We start from the raw sequence: 18,601 nt of genomic DNA on the forward strand, positions 1-18,601 counted from the left end.
AAAACAAACCCAGTCCAGACTCTACTGAAGTTCCTAAATCTACTAGAGTATTTTTTGCTAAATGTAGCTGAAGATAATACAAACCAATTTGTCAAAATTTCAGAAAAGTAGACTTGATTCCCAATATTTCTTACTACTTTCCTCCTCGAAGTAGTTTGATCCTAAAGAGTTTCTACTGTTAACACCCTGCATTCTAGAAGCTCTAATCTTTTTTCCAATTAATTTTAAACACTGGAATAAGAGTGGGATAAGTATATCTTATTTTATAGATGAAATATCTGGCCGGGCTCAGTGGCTTACGCCAGCAATCCCAGCACTTTGGGAGGCCACGGTGGGCGGATTACGAGGTTAGGAGAACGAGACCATCCTGGTTAACACGGTAAAACCCTGTCTCTACTAAAAATACAAAAAATTAGCCAGGCATGGTGGCGGGCACCTGTAGTCCCAGCTACTCAGGAGGCTGAGGCAGGAGAATGGCATGAACTGGGAGGCGGAGCTTGCAGTGAGCCAAGATCGCACCACTGCACTCCAGGCTGGGCGACAGAGCGAGACTCCATCTCAAAAAAAAAAAAAAAAAATACCTGAGCCCCAGAATGATCAAGTGAATTACACAATCTCACATGTATCAAGAGAGGTTAAGGAAAAATCTCTTCAGGTTCTCCATTTGCGCATAGTTTAGAACACTTTGAGGGCCAGGTGCAGTAGCTCATGCTGGTAATTCCAGCAACTTTGGGAGGCCACGGTGGGAGAATTGCTTGAGCCCAGGAGTTCGAGACCAGCCTGGGCAACATAGTGAGATCCCTGTCTTTATGAAAATTCTTCAAAATTTAGACAGGCATAGTAGTCCCAGCTACTCAGGAGGCTGAGGTGGGAGGATCACCTGAGCTCGGGGAGGTCTACCCTGGACCCTGTCTCAAAAAAACAAAAACAAAAACAAAAACAAAAAAACTTACCACTTGAACCTTTAGAGAAAAAGTTGGCCATCCTCTCTTCTAACCTACTGTATTCTTATTTATCTCATCCCAAGGGTATCTTTTCCTACAAAGTGAAGTTTACGTTAGATAACCTCTTCTATTTTCTTTCAGTGACAACCATATGAAATTATTCTCTTAACACAATATAAAGTGTTGCATTTTTAAAAATAGAATATTCCAATGGTAAAGATTTTAAATATAGTATATCATGTCTTTAAGGACAAAAGACATGTCTTTAGAGAACCTACAGATATGAAATAACTAGCAAAGGCTCACTGTAAAAAAGCAATTATTTCATGACCTCAATTTTTAAATCTAGTCATCTTCCAAAACTCAAAACTCAAATGTCTTTCTCCTTTAAGAATTTTTTTTCCTTTTAAAGAAGCTAAAACCTGATTCAACAAACACACTCAGGTCAAAGATCTCAGCAAATCCAAACATCACTTAATATTTTTAAATGTTATCTATTTTCTGTAAGAACCTTAACTGAACTAATTAATACACTGTAAATATATAAAAACTTAAACTGTTCTCAATAATGGGAATCTGGAAAACCTGACATTTGCTTTATTGCGAAATGTATATGCTTCTTGAAATATATATACATGGACCTAATAAATTTTGCCAATACACACTGTTTATCACATAGTTTTTCTACCTCTAGTGACCAGATAGTATAAGACATCAATTATTTTCACTGTAACAAATTTACAGGAACTAGAGTAAACAGAAAATCATGCTGTAACAAGAGTTCCAGACTGTGGAAAATTCTACAGGACAAAATAACATGGAGGATTCTCATACTAGTTATATTAGTTTCTCTATGTATATGTGTAGGAAATGTTCAATAATAAAATGTTTTTAAAATCTTCATTTTCACTCCACATAAAACAAAAAAAGTAGCAACAGGAAGCAATAAATCTGATGGGGGGATCATTTTAGGAAGACAGAGGAAGTCGTGAAGCATATTTGTGAGTTGCCATTCATTCTGATGATTTATATATATATATATATATATATATTTTTTTTTTTTTAAGACAGAGGTTTTTGCCATGTTGGCCAGACTGGTCTCGAACTCCTGACCTCAAGTGACCCGCCTGCCTCGGCCTCCCAAAGTGCTAGAATTACCCATTGCACCAGCCCCATTCTGATGATTTTTTGGATTTTGTGTTTTCATTTTAATAATCATCAAGAGTATAATGGTATAAATGTATGTTACCTGATATGACAGGCAGAACTTTAAATGATACCCCATTACATCCTTGCCCTCATAGAATTCCCTTCCCCACTTTAAATGTGGATAGAACCAGTCACTATGATGAGATACCACTCTCTTGATTATGTTTCATTATATGGTCAAAAGAAGATTACCCTGGGTGGGCTTGGCCTAATCAGGCGAGCCTTTTAATATCAGCCTCTTCCCCAGCTGATTGCAGGGAAAAAAATCAGAGAGATGTTCTCCACGTGGCATGGAAGAAAGCAAACATCCACACTGTGAACTGCCAATGTGGGCCATGTGGAACAGAATGTGGGTGGCCTCTAGAAGCTAAAAGCAGTCCCTGGCCCACAGCTAGTGGTCCTCAGTCCTATGGTCACAGGAAATAAATTCTGCCAACAATTCATGAGCTTGGAAGAAGCCCCTGAGCCCCAGCTGAAGACTACAGCATGTCGGCTGACATCTGGAGTTTTGCCTGCTAAGACCCTGGGCAGAGAATCTAGCCACAGCATGTGCAGACTACTAAGCCACTAAGTTTGTGGTAATTTATTATGCAGTAATAAAACTAATACACCTTCATAAGCATTTTATAACCAAATAACACCACAGTATCTTAAGGCCTACCTTTGCACATGGGTTTATGATCCCATCAACACCAAGTGAGCACCTAAACATTTGGCAATTTAACTTTTAATACAGTGTTTCAGATGATCATGAATCCAAATTTGAGAAACCTTGAGCTACATAATCCCTGTTAAATAAAACATTTCTTATCCAACACAGTTAGTTTTATAGGCAAGAGTTCATACTTGAATGCTTTTTACAATATGAAGACTTCTACAGCAGAAACATGCTGCAAAATAATCAAATGAACACATTTAAAGCACATTGTGACCAAGCCAAAGGCATCACCAAAACCTTAGCTTGTCCTCACAGCAGGTATAAAGTATAACAAAGCTTTTTATCCTCTAATACCCTAGCTCATGATTAGGATGTATGAGAAAAACATAGACCAGATTCCACTACAACAAAAATTTCTTTGTAACAAAGATTCTCATATCTCAAGTGGTCCATAAATATTAAGGAATTGCCACATCTATCCTTTGTGCATGTCATACTCTGTTTATTTAGAGGAAAAAATGAGATGTACATGAAGATAACAAATGGGAAAGTAGTATTATCCCTAAGGCCTAAAAATCTAAGATTCTACTTAGTCTGATTCTTTTAAATGTTTTTTAATAATAGCTTTATTTTGAGATACGGTTTGTGTACCATAAAATTCATCCATATACACTGTACAATTTGGTGGGTTTTAGGAGATTCACAAATGTGTCACTATTACCACTACTTTTAGAACATCTTCATCATCTCCAAAAGAAAGCTATTCACGCCTGTAATCCCAGCACTTTGGGGGGGCCGAGGCAGGCGGATCATGAGGTCAGGAGATCAAGCCCATGCTGGCTAATACAGCGAAACCCCGTCTCTACTAAAAATACCAAAAAAAAAAAAAAAAAATTAGCCAGAAGTGGTGGCGGGCGTAGTCCTAACTACTCGGAGGCTGAGGCAGGAGAATGGCATGAACCCAGGAGGCAGAGCTTGCAGTAAGCAGAGATCGCATCACTGCACTCCAGCCTGGGTGACAGAGCGAGGTTCCGTCTCAAAAAAAAAAAAGAAAGCTCATGCTCTGTCTTTAACTGTCCTTCTTTCTTCAATACTATGTTATGCTAATACATTTCCCTAGTAGTAGAAAGCCTTGGGCATTCAAGACTCAAAATCAACATTTAGGAAAGAAAAGAACAGGAGGTAGATTTGACCATAGGCATAACAAATATCTTAAAAACTGATTTGGGATTGTAGAACTTCCATAACTGATGTTGTAAACATTCCTTTGAAAAAAATGAACATGCTCCAAATAAGCAAAACATGAAAGCACCTGCCAGGGAAAGCAAAGAGCATTTCATTGGGGAAACTCTTCACCTATTGCACAGGTAATGTTTATTTCAGAAGCTGAAGACAGAGGATAATCTGAGCTTTATTTAAGTAAAACAAGACTTCTGTACTACAAAGGAAAAAACTGGGGATTTCTCTAAGAACATACAGCATTCTGAAATGTATACGCTCAACACTAAAAACATTTTTTAAATGGCAAATGAACAAATGAATGATGTTCTAAGGTGTTGCTTTTATGGTTTATGGGACAGTCCACAAAATGCCAAGTATATTTTCCCCTAAAAATCAGCCATTTTCCTTGCTTCTGCTATGCTTGCTAGAAGCCTGGATCTGAAATTCTGTCTGAATGTTTTTTTAAAGCCACTTTATTTGATCTCCCATCCCCTTGGGTCATTATAACTCTGGGCCAGAGACAAGGTCCTCCATGAGCTGTAGTGCTGGCAACATGAAACAGCCTGAGGGAAGCCTGAAACGGACCTGCCCACGTCTATGACACCAGAGGAGGGTCTCCCAGGAAGCTCACAGAGGTAGCTGTGAAAGAACCTAGAACCTTTCTAGATTATTTTAGATCCTTCTCTAGAAGGAAGGCTAAGAAAAGCATTTATTACTACTCTCCCACTGAATTTTTATCTCAAGGATGTTCATGGTACTGATTATTTGTGAATGGGTAGTTTGTTTCCTTCTTTTACACAGTAGATTAAAATGTAAATTGATTCATCTACAGATTTAGAGGTTTTTCAGTAAAATCTGCCAAAATATAATACAACTTCAATATTATTAAAAGCATTAGGTTCAGTGTATTAGGTAGTGCACACTAGATGACAGGTAAAAGACCCTTCCTTTTCACAAATTCAAAATTCTAAAAAAATCTTTTTAAATAGTCACACCAAAATGGACATGAATTTTTTTTTTTTTTTTTTTTTTTTTGAGACAGAATCTCGCACTGTCGCCCAGGCTGGAGTACAGTGGCACCATCTTGGCTCACTGCAACCTCTGCCTCCTGGGTTCAAGTGATTTTGCCTCAGCCTTCCGAGTAGCTGAGACTACAGATGTGTACCACTATGCTCAGCTACTTTTTTTTAGAAGCGGGGTGAGGCGGGGCGTGGAGATGGAGTCTCACTCTGTCGCCCAGGCTGGAGTGTAGGAACACAATCTTGGCTCACTGCAACCTCCACCTCCTGGGTTCAAGCGAATTCTCCTGTCTCAGCCTCCCGAGTAGCTGGGATTACAGGCACCAGCCACCACACCCAGCTCATTTTTAGTAGAGACAGGGTTTCGACATGTTGGCCAGGCTGGTCTCGAGCTCCTGACCTCAGGTGGTCCACCCACCTCAGCCTCCCAAGGTACTGGGATTACAGGCATGAGCCACCATGCCCAGCCAGACATGGAATTTTTAAAAACAAAGCTGTGTACTTAACCAGCTAGGCAGCCAGACCCAGCCCACATCTGCAACTGTAACTACATTTCCTGAACCCAAGATATTTCACTCTTCTCACCTATTTTCCCCTTTTGTTGAATGTCAGAATTACCTGGGGATTTTTTTTTTCTTTGTTTTGTTTTTTTTTTTTTTTGAGATGCAGTCTCTCTCTGTCGCCCAGGCTGGAGTGCAGTGGCACAATCTCTGCTCACTGCAAGCTCCGCCTCCCGGGTTCACACCATTCTCCTGCCTCAGCCTCCCGAGTAGCTGGGACTACAGGCACCCACCACCATGCCAGGCTAATTTTTTGTATTTTTAGTGGAGACGGGATTTCACCATGTTAGCCAGGATGGTCTCGATCTCCTGACCTCATGATCCACCCGCCTCGGCCTCCCAAAGTGCTGGGATTACAGGCGTGAGCCACCGCTCCCCGCCTACCTGGGGATCTTTAAGAATCCTGTAGAATGGGCCCCAACTCCACATCTACTGAGTCAGCATCCCTAAACATCTTTTTTAAAATCCACTGCGAACATTCTGATGCATATCCAGGGCGGAGAACTACAAGACCAGACAGAGCAGAAGAGGCTTGGATATCCTCAGAAGTCCCACCTATCAAACTGCGAAGCAACGTTGTTTTACATTTTACATGAAAATATATGCGTCCTTAAGCATTATCTTTGCATTAGTTGCTCAAGAAAGGAACTTGGGTTGGTTTTTAAAACCTTATAACATTTTCATTTTGTACCCTGAAAATCTTATCAATGTTTTTTCTGAAAGGCAAGGCAAGTTTCAGTGTTGCCAAAGCCCAAGTTTTAGAGTCAAGCTTAAAAAATATTCTTGTTTGGGGGAGGAAAAAAAAAATGGAACATCACTGTGCTAATCCTCTTCAGAGCCCTTCCCACACTGCTGATTTGAGATAAGCTGTCATTTTTAAAGCTTAAGGTTTTTTTTCTAAAGCATTTTGGCATTTCACAATAATGACAGAGTTGGCCTTCCCTTTCCCCAAAGCCTCATCCTCCTTACCCACAGATAGCATTACTGACCTACCAACACAGGCCATGGGCTTCAAAGCTGTTTACCTACTAGATCTGCTGGGCTTACCCTGACCCAGCATCAGTGTCTCACAAAGTCTCCTGTTGTGACCAAAGACATGTCCTTAAAATGTGGCTGGCCTCCCAGGCTGTGGTCATGGAAGAATGGAGAAGTGACCCGAAAGGGTCTAATCCACTGACCTTTACTTTGCTCTAACCAACTGCCCAAATAAATAAAAACGGCAGGGTGGCGCAGTTTCCCAGATGAATGCCAATTTATCCCCTAAATATCCAGGCTTGGTTCAATGATTAAAGTCTTCAGACCATCCAAAACTCTGTCAAAATCATCCCCAGAGGTGATTTTGCCCCCAGGGGACATTTGGCAATGTCTGGAGACATTTTGGGCTGTCACAACTGGAGGAGGGGATGTTACTGGCATCTAGTGGGTAGAGGCCAGGGATGCTGTTAAACATCCTACAGTGCATAGCACAATCTGCCTCACAACAAATAATTATCCAGTTTCAAATTTCAAGAGTGCTGATGTTGGGAAACCCTGGGTTAGAGTACAAAAATGGGTCACCTGCCAGCCCACTGCTAGATAAACCTTTGAAGAGACATTCATCCCAGTTTAATTTAGTTGAAAATAGGAATCACAAACTCAATGCCTTCAAGGGCCAAGGAGATAAATATCACATAAACTAAGTGGCTGTGCATTAGGCACTAGAGTATGGTAAGGTCTGTGACAAATCAGAACATAAATGCTCACTAAAATATCACTCCTTTTTAAAAATAATACTGTACTGGCCAAGCAAAACATGGACAGCTGGCTACATTCACTCTGTGGACCCCCTGGTGGTCAGACTCCAGTTTAAAGTGATGATCAGCCCGGCAGGATTGCATGCGCCTGTAATCCCAGCAACTGGGGAGGCTGAGGCGGGGAGGATTGCTTGAGGCCAGGAGTTTAAGACCTCATGTCAAATTTAAAAAAAGAAAAACAATTAAGTAGAAACTAAAAAGTGATGATCAATTTAAACAGAACTGTATGACCACCAAAAGACTCTGTCGCGTTTCATCCCTTATATCCTACAGAACTCCTGAGTTGTGCAGTTGAGAAGAGACTGGGGATCAGATCATGGGGCTTAGCTCCAGCCAAGAACAGGATCTCAGGACACTGTGCCAAGGCAGGGGCGGCCAAGGTTGAAAACTGGAGGCGAAAAATTGGAGTCCTCCCTCACTGATCTCCATTTTAGGGAAACTCAATGGATATTACTTTGACGAGTACACAGTGCCACATAAGTGAGGTCATTATTTTAAGAGGATACTGTCTTCCCAAAAATTTAGAATTTTTATCCAGAAGATAGCTTATTCTATGTGAATATACTGTGAATGAGGAAAGAGAGGTCCAGAAAGTTTAAAGGAATTGCCACGATTACCCAAACTGAACCTAAAGTCAAACAGTGTGTCTTTTCCTCTGTGCAACTGCAAAGCACCAAAAGACAGGTGAAGAGATTTCATTCAAGGTGTCAAACATGTGTGATTAAACACTCTACCAAACAGAAGTTACATGTAAATTGAATCTACATTTACTCAGCATTATCCTCCTTCCTCATTAGAAAAGTCATCCACATGTTTGCCCCACATCACTGTTTTAAAATCTCTTTATCCCCTAATAGAAGCATTAAAAGCAGGTTAAGTATTTCCACCCCTCCTTCCAGATTAGGCTGTAGAGAAGAAAGGCAAATCAGCAAATGGGGCCAGGCACGGTGGCTCATGCCTGTAATCCTAGCACTTTGGGAAGCCGAGGCAGGCGGATCACGAGGTCAGGAGTTCAGGCGGATCGTGAGGTCAGGAGTTTGAGACCAGCCTGACCAACAGGTTGAAACCCTGTCTGTACTAAAAATAGAAAAATTAGCTGGGCATGGTGGTGGGTACCTGTAATCCCAGCTACTTGGGAGGCTGAGGCAGGAGAATCGTTTGAACCCAGGAGGCGGAGGTTGCAGTGAGCCAAGATTGCGCCACCGTACTCCAGCCTGGGCAACAGTGCAAGACTACAGCTCAAAAGAAAGGCAAATCAGCAAATGGAAACACAAGAAGACGGAAGCCCCGATACGAATGTCCCCGAGTGTACACATGCTTTCTGTTGGAGGAATTCCTGGCCTGAAGAGACAGCATAAACAAAGGCCATCCAGAGGGAAACAAATGATAAGATAAGTGAAACCCAGCAACTCTCTCTGTCCTCCCCTCTACCTACTTCCCTCAACTTGTTCGTCAGAAAAACAATCTGAGCTTGACAGAATTACAATGTAAGCCTTCCTCTCCCAGCTGCCTCACAGCTCTCATTCTAAGTTAAAGGGTTAAGGGGGAAAGACATGCTTTTCTGTAAGGTCAGTGATGGGGCTCCCAAGATATGGAACTTGGCAGACTGGAGACCGCCATCTCACCCTGCCCACAGAGAAGCCAAAAGAGCAGAACTGTCAAATTGCAATGCAAGGAGTATAGAAAGAAAAGGTAAGGCATGGAAGAAACGTAACTTCAGCCATAGCTTGAAAAGAAATTGGGTTAAATGTAAAACTATATACATTTTTTAAAAAATGTTAACCAGCCCTTAGCAGAAAATATCACAGGCAAGGCAGTTTCCTGCCACAGTCCCTAGAACTTCTATAGTTGGAAGTGTCACCTACTCACAGAATCTCAAGCCCTAAATGGGTCATAGAGTATTTGCAGTTCAATCTCTATTCTTGATTTTTAAAATACGAAAATGTAATAGCAGGCCTGTTCATTTAACCTTCTGAGAACATGGTGTGGTCAGTCTCAGCCATTGGCTTCAACTCTAGCATTTATTTATTGCATGTCCTCTGACTTTTAGTTCACATTACCAACAGTGCTGAGCAAAGTACCTCTAACGCAGAAATGACTGCCACACAAACAGGATGGGGAAACCAAACAGAAATGGTATTTTTGTTTCTTTTCCACCATCAGCCTAAATCACATAGCAGCCACTAATAATGAGTTAACTATAGTTGCATTTGAAAAAATAATTCCCACAGTGGCTCACGCCTGTAATCCCAGCACTTTGGGGACCGAGTTGGGCGGATCACGAGGTCAGGAGATTGAGACCATCCTGGCTAACACGGTGAAACCCTGTCTCTGCTAAAAATACAAAAAATCAGCCGGGCGTGGTGGTGGGCGCCTGTAATCCCAGCTACTCAGGAGGCTGAGGCAGGAGAATGGCAGGAACCTGGGAGGCGGAGCTTGCAGTGAGCTGAGATCACGCCACTGCACTGGGCGACAGAGAGAGACTCGGTCTCCCAAAAAAAAAAAAAAAAAAAAAAGAATTCCAAATGGGTTGCCTTGAACAGAAATGTATGACATTTTCCATATTCACAATTTCACCAACTTTCAAAAATAGAGAATGCAGCAAGGTTCTTCAAATAGTTTAAGCTGTCTGTTTCATTTCCTTTAATTCCTTACAATTAGGTTTTTTTTGTTTGTTTGTTTTTTTGAGACGGAATCTCGCTCTGTCACCCAGGCTGGAGTGCAGTGGCACAATCTCTGCTCACTGCAAGCTCCGCCTCCCGGGTTCACGCCATTCTCCTGCCTCAGCCTCCGGAATAGCTGGGACTACAGGCGCCCGCCACCATGCCTGGCTAATTTTTTGTAATTTTAGTAGAGATGGGGTTTCACCATGTTAGCCAGAATGGTCTCAATCTCCTGACCTTGTGATCTGCCCGCTTCCGCCTCCCAAAGTGCTGGGATTACAGGCGTGAGCTACCGCGCCCGGCCAATTTCTTACAATTAGTTTTGTAGTAAATTCTGGGGATTTAGAAGGGTTCCTGGTCTAAACCTCTTGTTACAGAACAGCGGGTTCTAACTTGTGTCTAAACATTTCACTGCTTGGTTTTACCAAATCTCTATGAAACTAATACAAATTTAAGCTTGGGCACATATGAACAATCTATCTCATCTGGTGAATAATGTTGACCACCATCCTTTACTCTTCTCTTTGAGCACAAATATCCAGAACTTTATCGAAGAGTAAGCCCAGAAGTAGCACCCAAACACACATTGATGGCATCTGTCATTCTGCCAAGAAAGGAAAAAGATCAAGGCTATTGGCTTTGGCAAACTTTCAAGAAGCTGCCCCTAGTCCTGACCTAATCTTCAAAGGAGGACAACTGTCAGAAGCATACGGTTCCTTAGCAAGCTGCTGGCAGTCTTGCCTCTCACTTACAGGGTTTCTCTACCAGTTCACTTTAAAATATGGCACTTTTTTTTGCCCTTAGTAGTGATAGCTGTGCACTGATTGTCCACAATGTACAGTCTAGTCCCCAAGAGCATAATTAATTAAAAAAAAAAAAAAAAGAAACAGAAAAAATCTGACTAGAATTACAGGTACAGTTTGTGGCTCCAAAACAAGGCAAAGCTAACCCATGCCCTTGACCTGGTTTGTACGTCACTAACAAACTGAGCTAGCCAACAAGCCAGAATATAAGAACCTATCTCAGAAAATAAAAGATGGGCATCTGTATTACCCCAACAATGCCCAAAGCTAGGATCTGGGCTATCTACTCTTGTAAGCCTAAATTCAGGAAGTCTATCAGATAGGCAACATTTTCCAATCACACTACAAGTATTTTTTTTAGACACAAAAATGACGAAGACCAGTTTAATAGGTGACCTTAATTGTGTGCCAGCAAAAATACAGGTAGCCTTAAAACCCCAATCCTGGTGTAATTTATAGAACAGAATAAACCCAGGTTATTACTAAAGGTGAATGACATACTTAAAAAGTATAACAAGATGAGGCCAGGTGCAGTGGCTCACGCCTGTAATCCCAGCACTTTGGGAGGCCGAGGTGGGCGGATCACGAGGTCAGGAGATCGAGACCATCCTGGCTAACACGGTGAAACCCCATCTCTACTAAGAATACAAAAAATTAGCCGGGCATGGTGGCAGACACCTGTGGTCCCAGCTACTCGGGAGGCTGAGGCAGGAGAATAGCGTGAACCTGGGAGGCGGAGCTTGCAGTGAGCCGAGATCGTGCCACTGCACTCCAGCCTGGGCGACAGAGCAAGATTCTGTCTCAAAAAAAAAAAAAAAAAAAGTATACCAAGATGAATGATTACGAAAAAAAAAAAAAACCTTCTGAAATTAATGTCTGTTCAAAAAATTTTATGATTGTGTAACCTAATGGCTAACAAACCTTTTGTTTTCATGTTTCCCTTCCTGGCAATATGCCGTTAAGGCATAGCTTTCCTATTATTTCCTTGTGTTTTAGTCAATTGTCTTCATTAAATATTGTCTAAGTGGCACAATATCTAGTTTTAAGCCAAAAGGAAAAGATCTATTGTAAGTCAGGAAATCGCACCAACTGCTTTGGAAATTGAACTTGCTTCCCTAGCTTTCCCCATTTAATTCACAACTGTGGCTATGGTTTAAAAGAATAGAAATTGTTTATTTGGCACCAAATTTGCTCCACTGTAAAAATAAATAAAAGTATCTCTTCTGAGGTGGGGGGAAAAAGTTTGTTTTAATATCTAAGGCTATCCAATATTAGATTACATGTTTGACTACTGCTCAAGTGTTCATTATTTTCTTTTCAAAAGAGCTTTCACAATTTATGTTAAAAGACTACAGGGAAGAGGGAAGCTGAGAAATTATGGGCCGTCTTAACTCTCAGCACAGGCTTCTGTGGCCCTGTTCTGGGTGAGAAGATCTTTTATCAGATGAGGGATTCAACCAAGTGAAAAGTTACCTCACTTAACAAATAAGGTCTAATGCTGGACAGGCTCCAAACAGATTTAGAGCTATAATATAAGAGCATTTCCTTTTCCAAATAATGTGTCTATCGTTCATACAGCAAAAGAGAGCTCCAAAGGTTTATAATTTAAATACTCAAAAACAACATTTTTAATCTCACGCAACATTTTCTGTTCCAGAAAATCAGGCTGTAAGAACCCATGACATGAAGAAGTCATTTTACTCTCAATTAATCCAGGACTTACTGACCCAGCACTGTCTGAGAATTAAGAGACTCAAAGGAAGCTGTGATTCCCCCAACTCAAGTTGCAGAGAAAAGAATAATGTGCCGGAAAGTCAGAAACCAGGCAACATCAGGATGTATAAAGAACTAGACTGCTTGAGTCCCTAACCTGGTCTGCCACTTACAGGCTGTGTGGCCTAAGCTAGGCAAGTTCTTTAACTTCTCTGTGCCTCAGTCTCCTCATCTAGAACATGGCAATAAAAGTATCTATCTTGTATAATTATGTGTAGTCAACGACGTAGCCCATGGAAAGTCTTAGAAAGGGCTTTGCATGAGGTAGGCACCTCACATACAATATCAGTATCAAATTAGCTGTAAGTGTTGTGTGGTCAGGCTAAGTGCTTTAAGGAGGAAGGGCAGGGAAGGCTTCCTGGAAGCTGTGACACCTGAGCTAGATATGAAAGCACAAGATAATCCAGACACTCAGAGGGATGCACATTCCAGACGTGGACAGCCATTACTGCAGAAAGTCACAAATGGAGTAAAAACCAGGAACGCTTAAACATCAATGGGCTGAGGGTGTATTTGGTAACCCCAGATTAATTGGGAGTGATGGGGAAGGCTCTGTACACTTGTTGCTGTGCTTCTAGGACTTAACATTCAGTTCATTTTTAGACACATGTTCTATGTATGCAAACTTGTAGACTATGAATGCAAACTCTCCCTGAAATGCTCTGTTCTCCCCCTGCTCCTAGAACAGTGGAAAGGATACTAAAAAATTAAAAGGTAACCTTTTATTTCTGAAAAAAAAAAAAAAAAAAAAATCTGCTGGAGTGAAATATAGGTCACTAAAATCAACTTGAATCTCATGTTCATCTGTCCCTGTTTCAGTGGGGCTACAAACAAGGTGACAGCTCAGAGAAGGGGGGTGTACTTCAGATCCACGCTTCAACGCTGGTCTCTATCAGCAGCCTCAGCCACTCTAAATAATACAATCTACATAAAAGACAGTACCCTTGCTAAGTGAATGCATCTTCAAGAGGGGTATCATCCACCCTAGCCTGATCTGTCAACCAGACATTACCTCCAAGCCACATACAGAAATAGAGAAAATGCTCTCAGTACCAATTTCTTAAATAGTACCTGTGCAATCAATTTCCTCTAAACTTTGAGGGTTTTGTTGTTGTTGTTGTTTTGAGATGGAGTCTCACTCTGTAGTCCAGGCTGGAGTGCAGTGGCGCTATCTCTGCTCACTGCAAGCTCCGCCTCCCTGGTTCAGGACATTCTCCTGCCTCAGCCTCCTGAGTAGCTGGGACTACAGGCACCCGCCACCACACCCAGCTAATTTTTTGTATTTTTAGTAGAGACGGGGTTTCACCGTGTTAGCCAGGATGGTCTTGATCTCCTGACCTCGTGATCCGCCCAACTCGGCCTCCCAAAGTGCTGGGATTACAGGCGTGAGCCACCGTGCCCAGCCTAAACTTTGAGGTCTTGAAACCACTACAACAGATGCCGTGCGTATTTAAGATTGGTATTCACTTAGAAGATTACCTCTATTACCAAGTTAGAAATTGTAATACCAAAATAAGTCACCATATTCCTCATCCAAAGAGGAAAAAATCACAATAGAATACAGAACTTTTATTTTGACTGGTGTCCCCTCTAGAGAGAAAACAAATTTGCTAACCGAAGTTGGACACCTTGCTTTGTTTCCAGCAATATAAGGATAGACTTAACACTGGAAACACCAGAGCAGGGCTTGAAGCCAGGGAGGGCCCCACAGCAGTTACAAGTTCTGTGATTATTTCCTGAACCAAACACCTAGGGCACTCAAGGATACCAAGCTTTGTTGGAAAAGCATGTTTCCTCTGGTCCAACAGCTGCAACTTTAAAGTGTTTTCACACAAGACCTCAAGTTTCTCTTTATGCCGTCTCCCAAATATTTACAAAATGAAACACTTTCAATCAGAACTGTTTTGTTTGTAAACACCTTATTTGTTTTAAGGACCATAGTGCCAACACTACAAGCAGCCTTTTAAACAAAGTAGCTCAAAACCACACACACACACACACACACACACACACACACACACACACCCCTTAACACGCAGAACATGTCCACAAAACAAGAAAGCCAGGATTCAAATTCCTTAGCACCTATTCATGGAGCTCCTGTAAGCACCACCCAAGGATGTGACCCACCACACCCTCTTCATTATCACACCTCCTCACTAATTTACTAATTTATGCTCCTGAAAACCCACAGAATCCGACTACTGGATGGTAACATGTTACAAATATTAGGCAAATGTTCTTTCACATTTCTTTCACATCAACCAGCCTGAAACAACTGATCCTGTTTACAGAACAGCTTTGCCTGAGGTGAGAGGACTATTGTCTCCCAGCTCTTCTGGGAGACACTGGTGGCCTGGCAAAAGCTTCCGGGTATCTTTCTCTTGGTGTCTCTCCCTATTCACGTGTCATACACCTCCTGGGAAGATTATCTGGGCCAAGGATAGTGCAACTGAGAGAAATCTAGAAATGCCTGGTTCAGGGGTAATAAGAAATGGTAACTACAAAGAAACAGTCGATATGAGTGAATGTATTCTAAAAGCAAATAATTAGGAAATATGTCTATTTCAAATACATAGAAGGCCTTTTATGCCAGACAAGTTTTGGTTTATGATGAAATGAAACTGCTTGATAGAAAGCTAAGGGGAATATTACCATGGATGACAGAACTATCAGTGGAAATAATACAGACCTTGGATCTCCAATCATAGTTCTGCTAGTTAATATTCATTTAACATATATTTATTAAAGACCTACAAGTGAACAAACTGCTCTAAATGCTGGGGAGATGGAAAAGGACAAAACAGAGACCCTGCCCTCAAGGAGTTTATAATCTAGTAGGGTAGACAAGCAGAAGAATGAAGGAAATTTTGATTTAATGATAAGTTCCAGGAAAAAAGTGACAACTTCTGATCCTGTTTCCTCATGGGGATATAGTTACCTACTTAAAATAAGATGGTAAGTGTCAACCACCAAGCACACAGCAATCCCAAGCATTTACCTGACTATGGATACACATGCATAGACACTCTCATACACACTTTCCCCCATAATTGCAACATCTGTGATAATGCACATTGGTATAAAATGCAAGCAGAGGGGAAATAAAATATTTATATAAGTCAATTACACTTAATGCAATTACAAATAACTGCATTCATTAGGAATCTATAAAAAGGCAAAACCTAAACTATTATTTATAATACTAAAGTATAATTAGAAGGGTCCAGATACTGAATAGTAGCGGTAGTATAAACAGTATTATAAATAGTCACATAGCTGCCTTGTCCATATAACCTGATGGCACAGTATCAGAAGCCAAGTTTAAACGCTTAACTTCAGATTACTTTGGGGTCAGGGACGAAAAAGGGCAATGACCAAGTCTATCTTGGAATCATAGGCTATTGCACCTAGAATTAACGTTAGGAAACCCTCTCTACCCTTTCCCCACATTACCAAAGGGAAGAATGAGGTCCCCAGAGGTAAAGGGTTAACCTCAGCGTGGAGTAGCCAGTGCCTGACAGAGCCAGAGTAGGACCCAAGAAAGTCTCCTGGTTATGGCCCTGCATGCTTCACCCTCAAGGACCTGCACCCTCTAGCCTGGCTTTAGATTTTATGAGAACCACAAGGGACTGCAGTGTCTTCCAACTGTTATTAGTTGTCCCTAATCACTTCCAATCAGCTGCACCTAGAGCAAATCGAGAGCCTTTACTGGTGACCAGGGAGCTCTCTTTATGCACAACAGGGGAGGGCGCCTTTCATGACAAAGCTGCCTCCAACACCATAAACTACCTTATTGGGGAAATGATGCGGCTAGCCCGAAAGGGGGAAGAGATTTTTCAAATTACAATTTTCAGAGTCTGCCTCAGGAAAAAGGCGCCAAACAATTAGTTTCAGGGAGAGAGGTGGCGTGATGAGGTGTGGCACGGGGAAGGGAAGCGGGTCTAGAACTGTGTCCAAGCTATTTAGGAGAGAAAGGGGAGAGTCCCCGGGCTGTGAAAGGGGCGAGGAGGAGAGAGTAGCTGGGCCAGGGCGAGCGTTTCACCACACCCACTAGCCACTCCCTCCCAGCTGCCCGCAGAGCCACATCGAATCGAAACAGCAGTGGCAGCGGCTAAGATTCCGAAGGCAGGAGTCGCCATGGCAACGGGATTCATCTTGCAGGCAACTCCGCTTCAATTCACTGGGTCCTGCTCGAATCTCAAGAAACTACCAGCAAAACGGTCACGGGTGGCATTTGCTCTTGATGCTCTCCAGAAAGTGGAGATGAAGGAGAAGGGAATGGAGTTCAGGCATCACTAAATATGTTATGGGGCGAGAGGTAGCTCCGCAAAGCCAGGCCGTGAAAAACTTGAGACCTTAGCAGGGCTTGATGAATGAGTAAACGAACAAATGAAGGTACTAGGAAAGGGAAAGAACATCCAGAGGACTGAGAGCTCTGGGCCTCGTGCACGTCTCCAGTCAGAGGGCAAGCCGATCACAAGCAGTTGGCTTTCAGAACCAGCTGGGAAAACCCGATTATCCAGCCCTCCTGCCCCACAGCGAGCCTAGTTATTAGATTATCCGACACCTCCACCCCCGCGCTACCGCCTCCTGGCCCAGGGCTTCAGGGCAGGCGCTTCGCCCCAGCCCAGGTGCTCTATACCAAGGGACCGTGGAGACTGAGATGCGCCCTCCCGAGAGGGACCGGCGGCAGGAGCCCTCTGCGCGGTGCCTCACAACCGGGTCCGCAGGCGGCGCAGCCTCCCCGGCCGCCAACACCCTGCTCTCCCTCCGCAACGCCGGATTTCCCTTCTCTCTGTTTTGAAACATTTAGGTCCAACTTAGTCTGAATTACAGGCGCTCCGTCCCTTTCGAATGGGGCTGGAAGTGAGGGTGCCAGGGGTACTGGGGGCTCTGCTCGGACGCGAACGGGTACACGAGTCCCTCCTTCCCTGTCGCCACCGCCGTGTCCACCAAGCCTGCCTCGGGGTTCTCCCTCTCGGAGCCGCCGGGCCGGGAGCTCCCGGACGCCGCTGCAGTACCCGCGGCCCCAGCCCCGGGGAGCCTGCAGCAAGGCGGCGAGTGTTATCCCGCCAGCTCCCCGGCCAGCCGGGCGCCTTAGAAAGAAAGGGAGGGACCCCAGTCCTCGGGGGCGTCTTCCTCCCTGCTGCCTCGGTTTGCGTTGCGCTGCAGCCATTTTCCCACCCCCAGCGAGGCAGCCGAGAGCTGTCTCGGTCCCGTTCCCACCCAGACCCAACCTGAAGGACGGGTTTAATATTTACCTACTGGCCCGGGAGCTCCGGGGAGGCAGCGGGAGGGCGCGCCGCGAACCCAGCGCCCAGCCCACGGAAGCACGCCCACCCCCGCACCACTGAGCAGTGCCACTTAATGAATGAGTGCGGCGGGCAAGGAGGAGCGTCCCCCCCTTACCTGAGCAGCCCCTGCATGCTGGAAAGGCGGCTCTGCACTCTGGGTACAATGGGATCCGGTTAAACAGTTTCCTTCACAGCCGCTCGTAGGTTACTAACTCGCAGGTGACATCACCCTCTCCTCGCCTGATAGGATACAAAGTGGCTCCCACTGCGCATGGACGCTCCGGTCCGGCGCGCAGACTTCTGGGAGTGGTAGTCCCAATCTATTAGCGGAGCCGGGACAGCTTTGCTGTCGGAACTCGTAGAACTACATCTCCCGACACACTCCTCGGCCCTTCTGCCCCGCCCCTTTTTCCCGCCCCCTTCAGGACCCGCCCCACTCCCAGCCTTGGACAGCCTTGCAGTGTTAGCGGTGGTCGTTCCGAAGCCCAGCTGCGGACCTCACAGGAGAGTGGGAGGGCTGCCCTGCGGTCGTGCCTGTTGACTTGACCTCTACTTTGCCCGGCGTGGGCTCTGAAGGATCGGAGAGGTCCGGGGCTCGCGTGGTCCGGCCAGGCTCGCTCTAACTGGTCTTTCTTGGTCCCTGCTGGGAAGGGACGATTAA

General features: G+C 43.7%; 1 protein-coding gene across 3 annotated transcripts in view; it reads right to left on the reverse strand.

Annotated features, from left to right (window-relative positions):
* DAAM1 (dishevelled associated activator of morphogenesis 1) overlaps positions 1-18,170 on the reverse strand; it is a 183,998-nt gene extending 165,828 nt beyond the window's left edge. For 2 of the 3 annotated variants that reach the window (XM_032179537.2, XM_032179535.2), the window contains exon 1: positions 18,056-18,170. The gene's annotated coding sequence lies outside the window, so the exon portion shown is untranslated. Of the gene's footprint in view, positions 1-17,907 lie in introns of all 3 variants that reach the window. The other variant, XM_058429851.1, reaches the window with a different exon arrangement.
* Between the last annotated feature and the right edge of the window lie 431 nt (positions 18,171-18,601).

The sequence above is a fragment of the Hylobates moloch genome, unplaced genomic scaffold (assembly GCF_009828535.3).
Source record: "Hylobates moloch isolate HMO894 unplaced genomic scaffold, HMol_V3 SCAFFOLD_16, whole genome shotgun sequence".
NCBI classification, from domain to species: Eukaryota; Metazoa; Chordata; class Mammalia; order Primates; family Hylobatidae; genus Hylobates; species Hylobates moloch.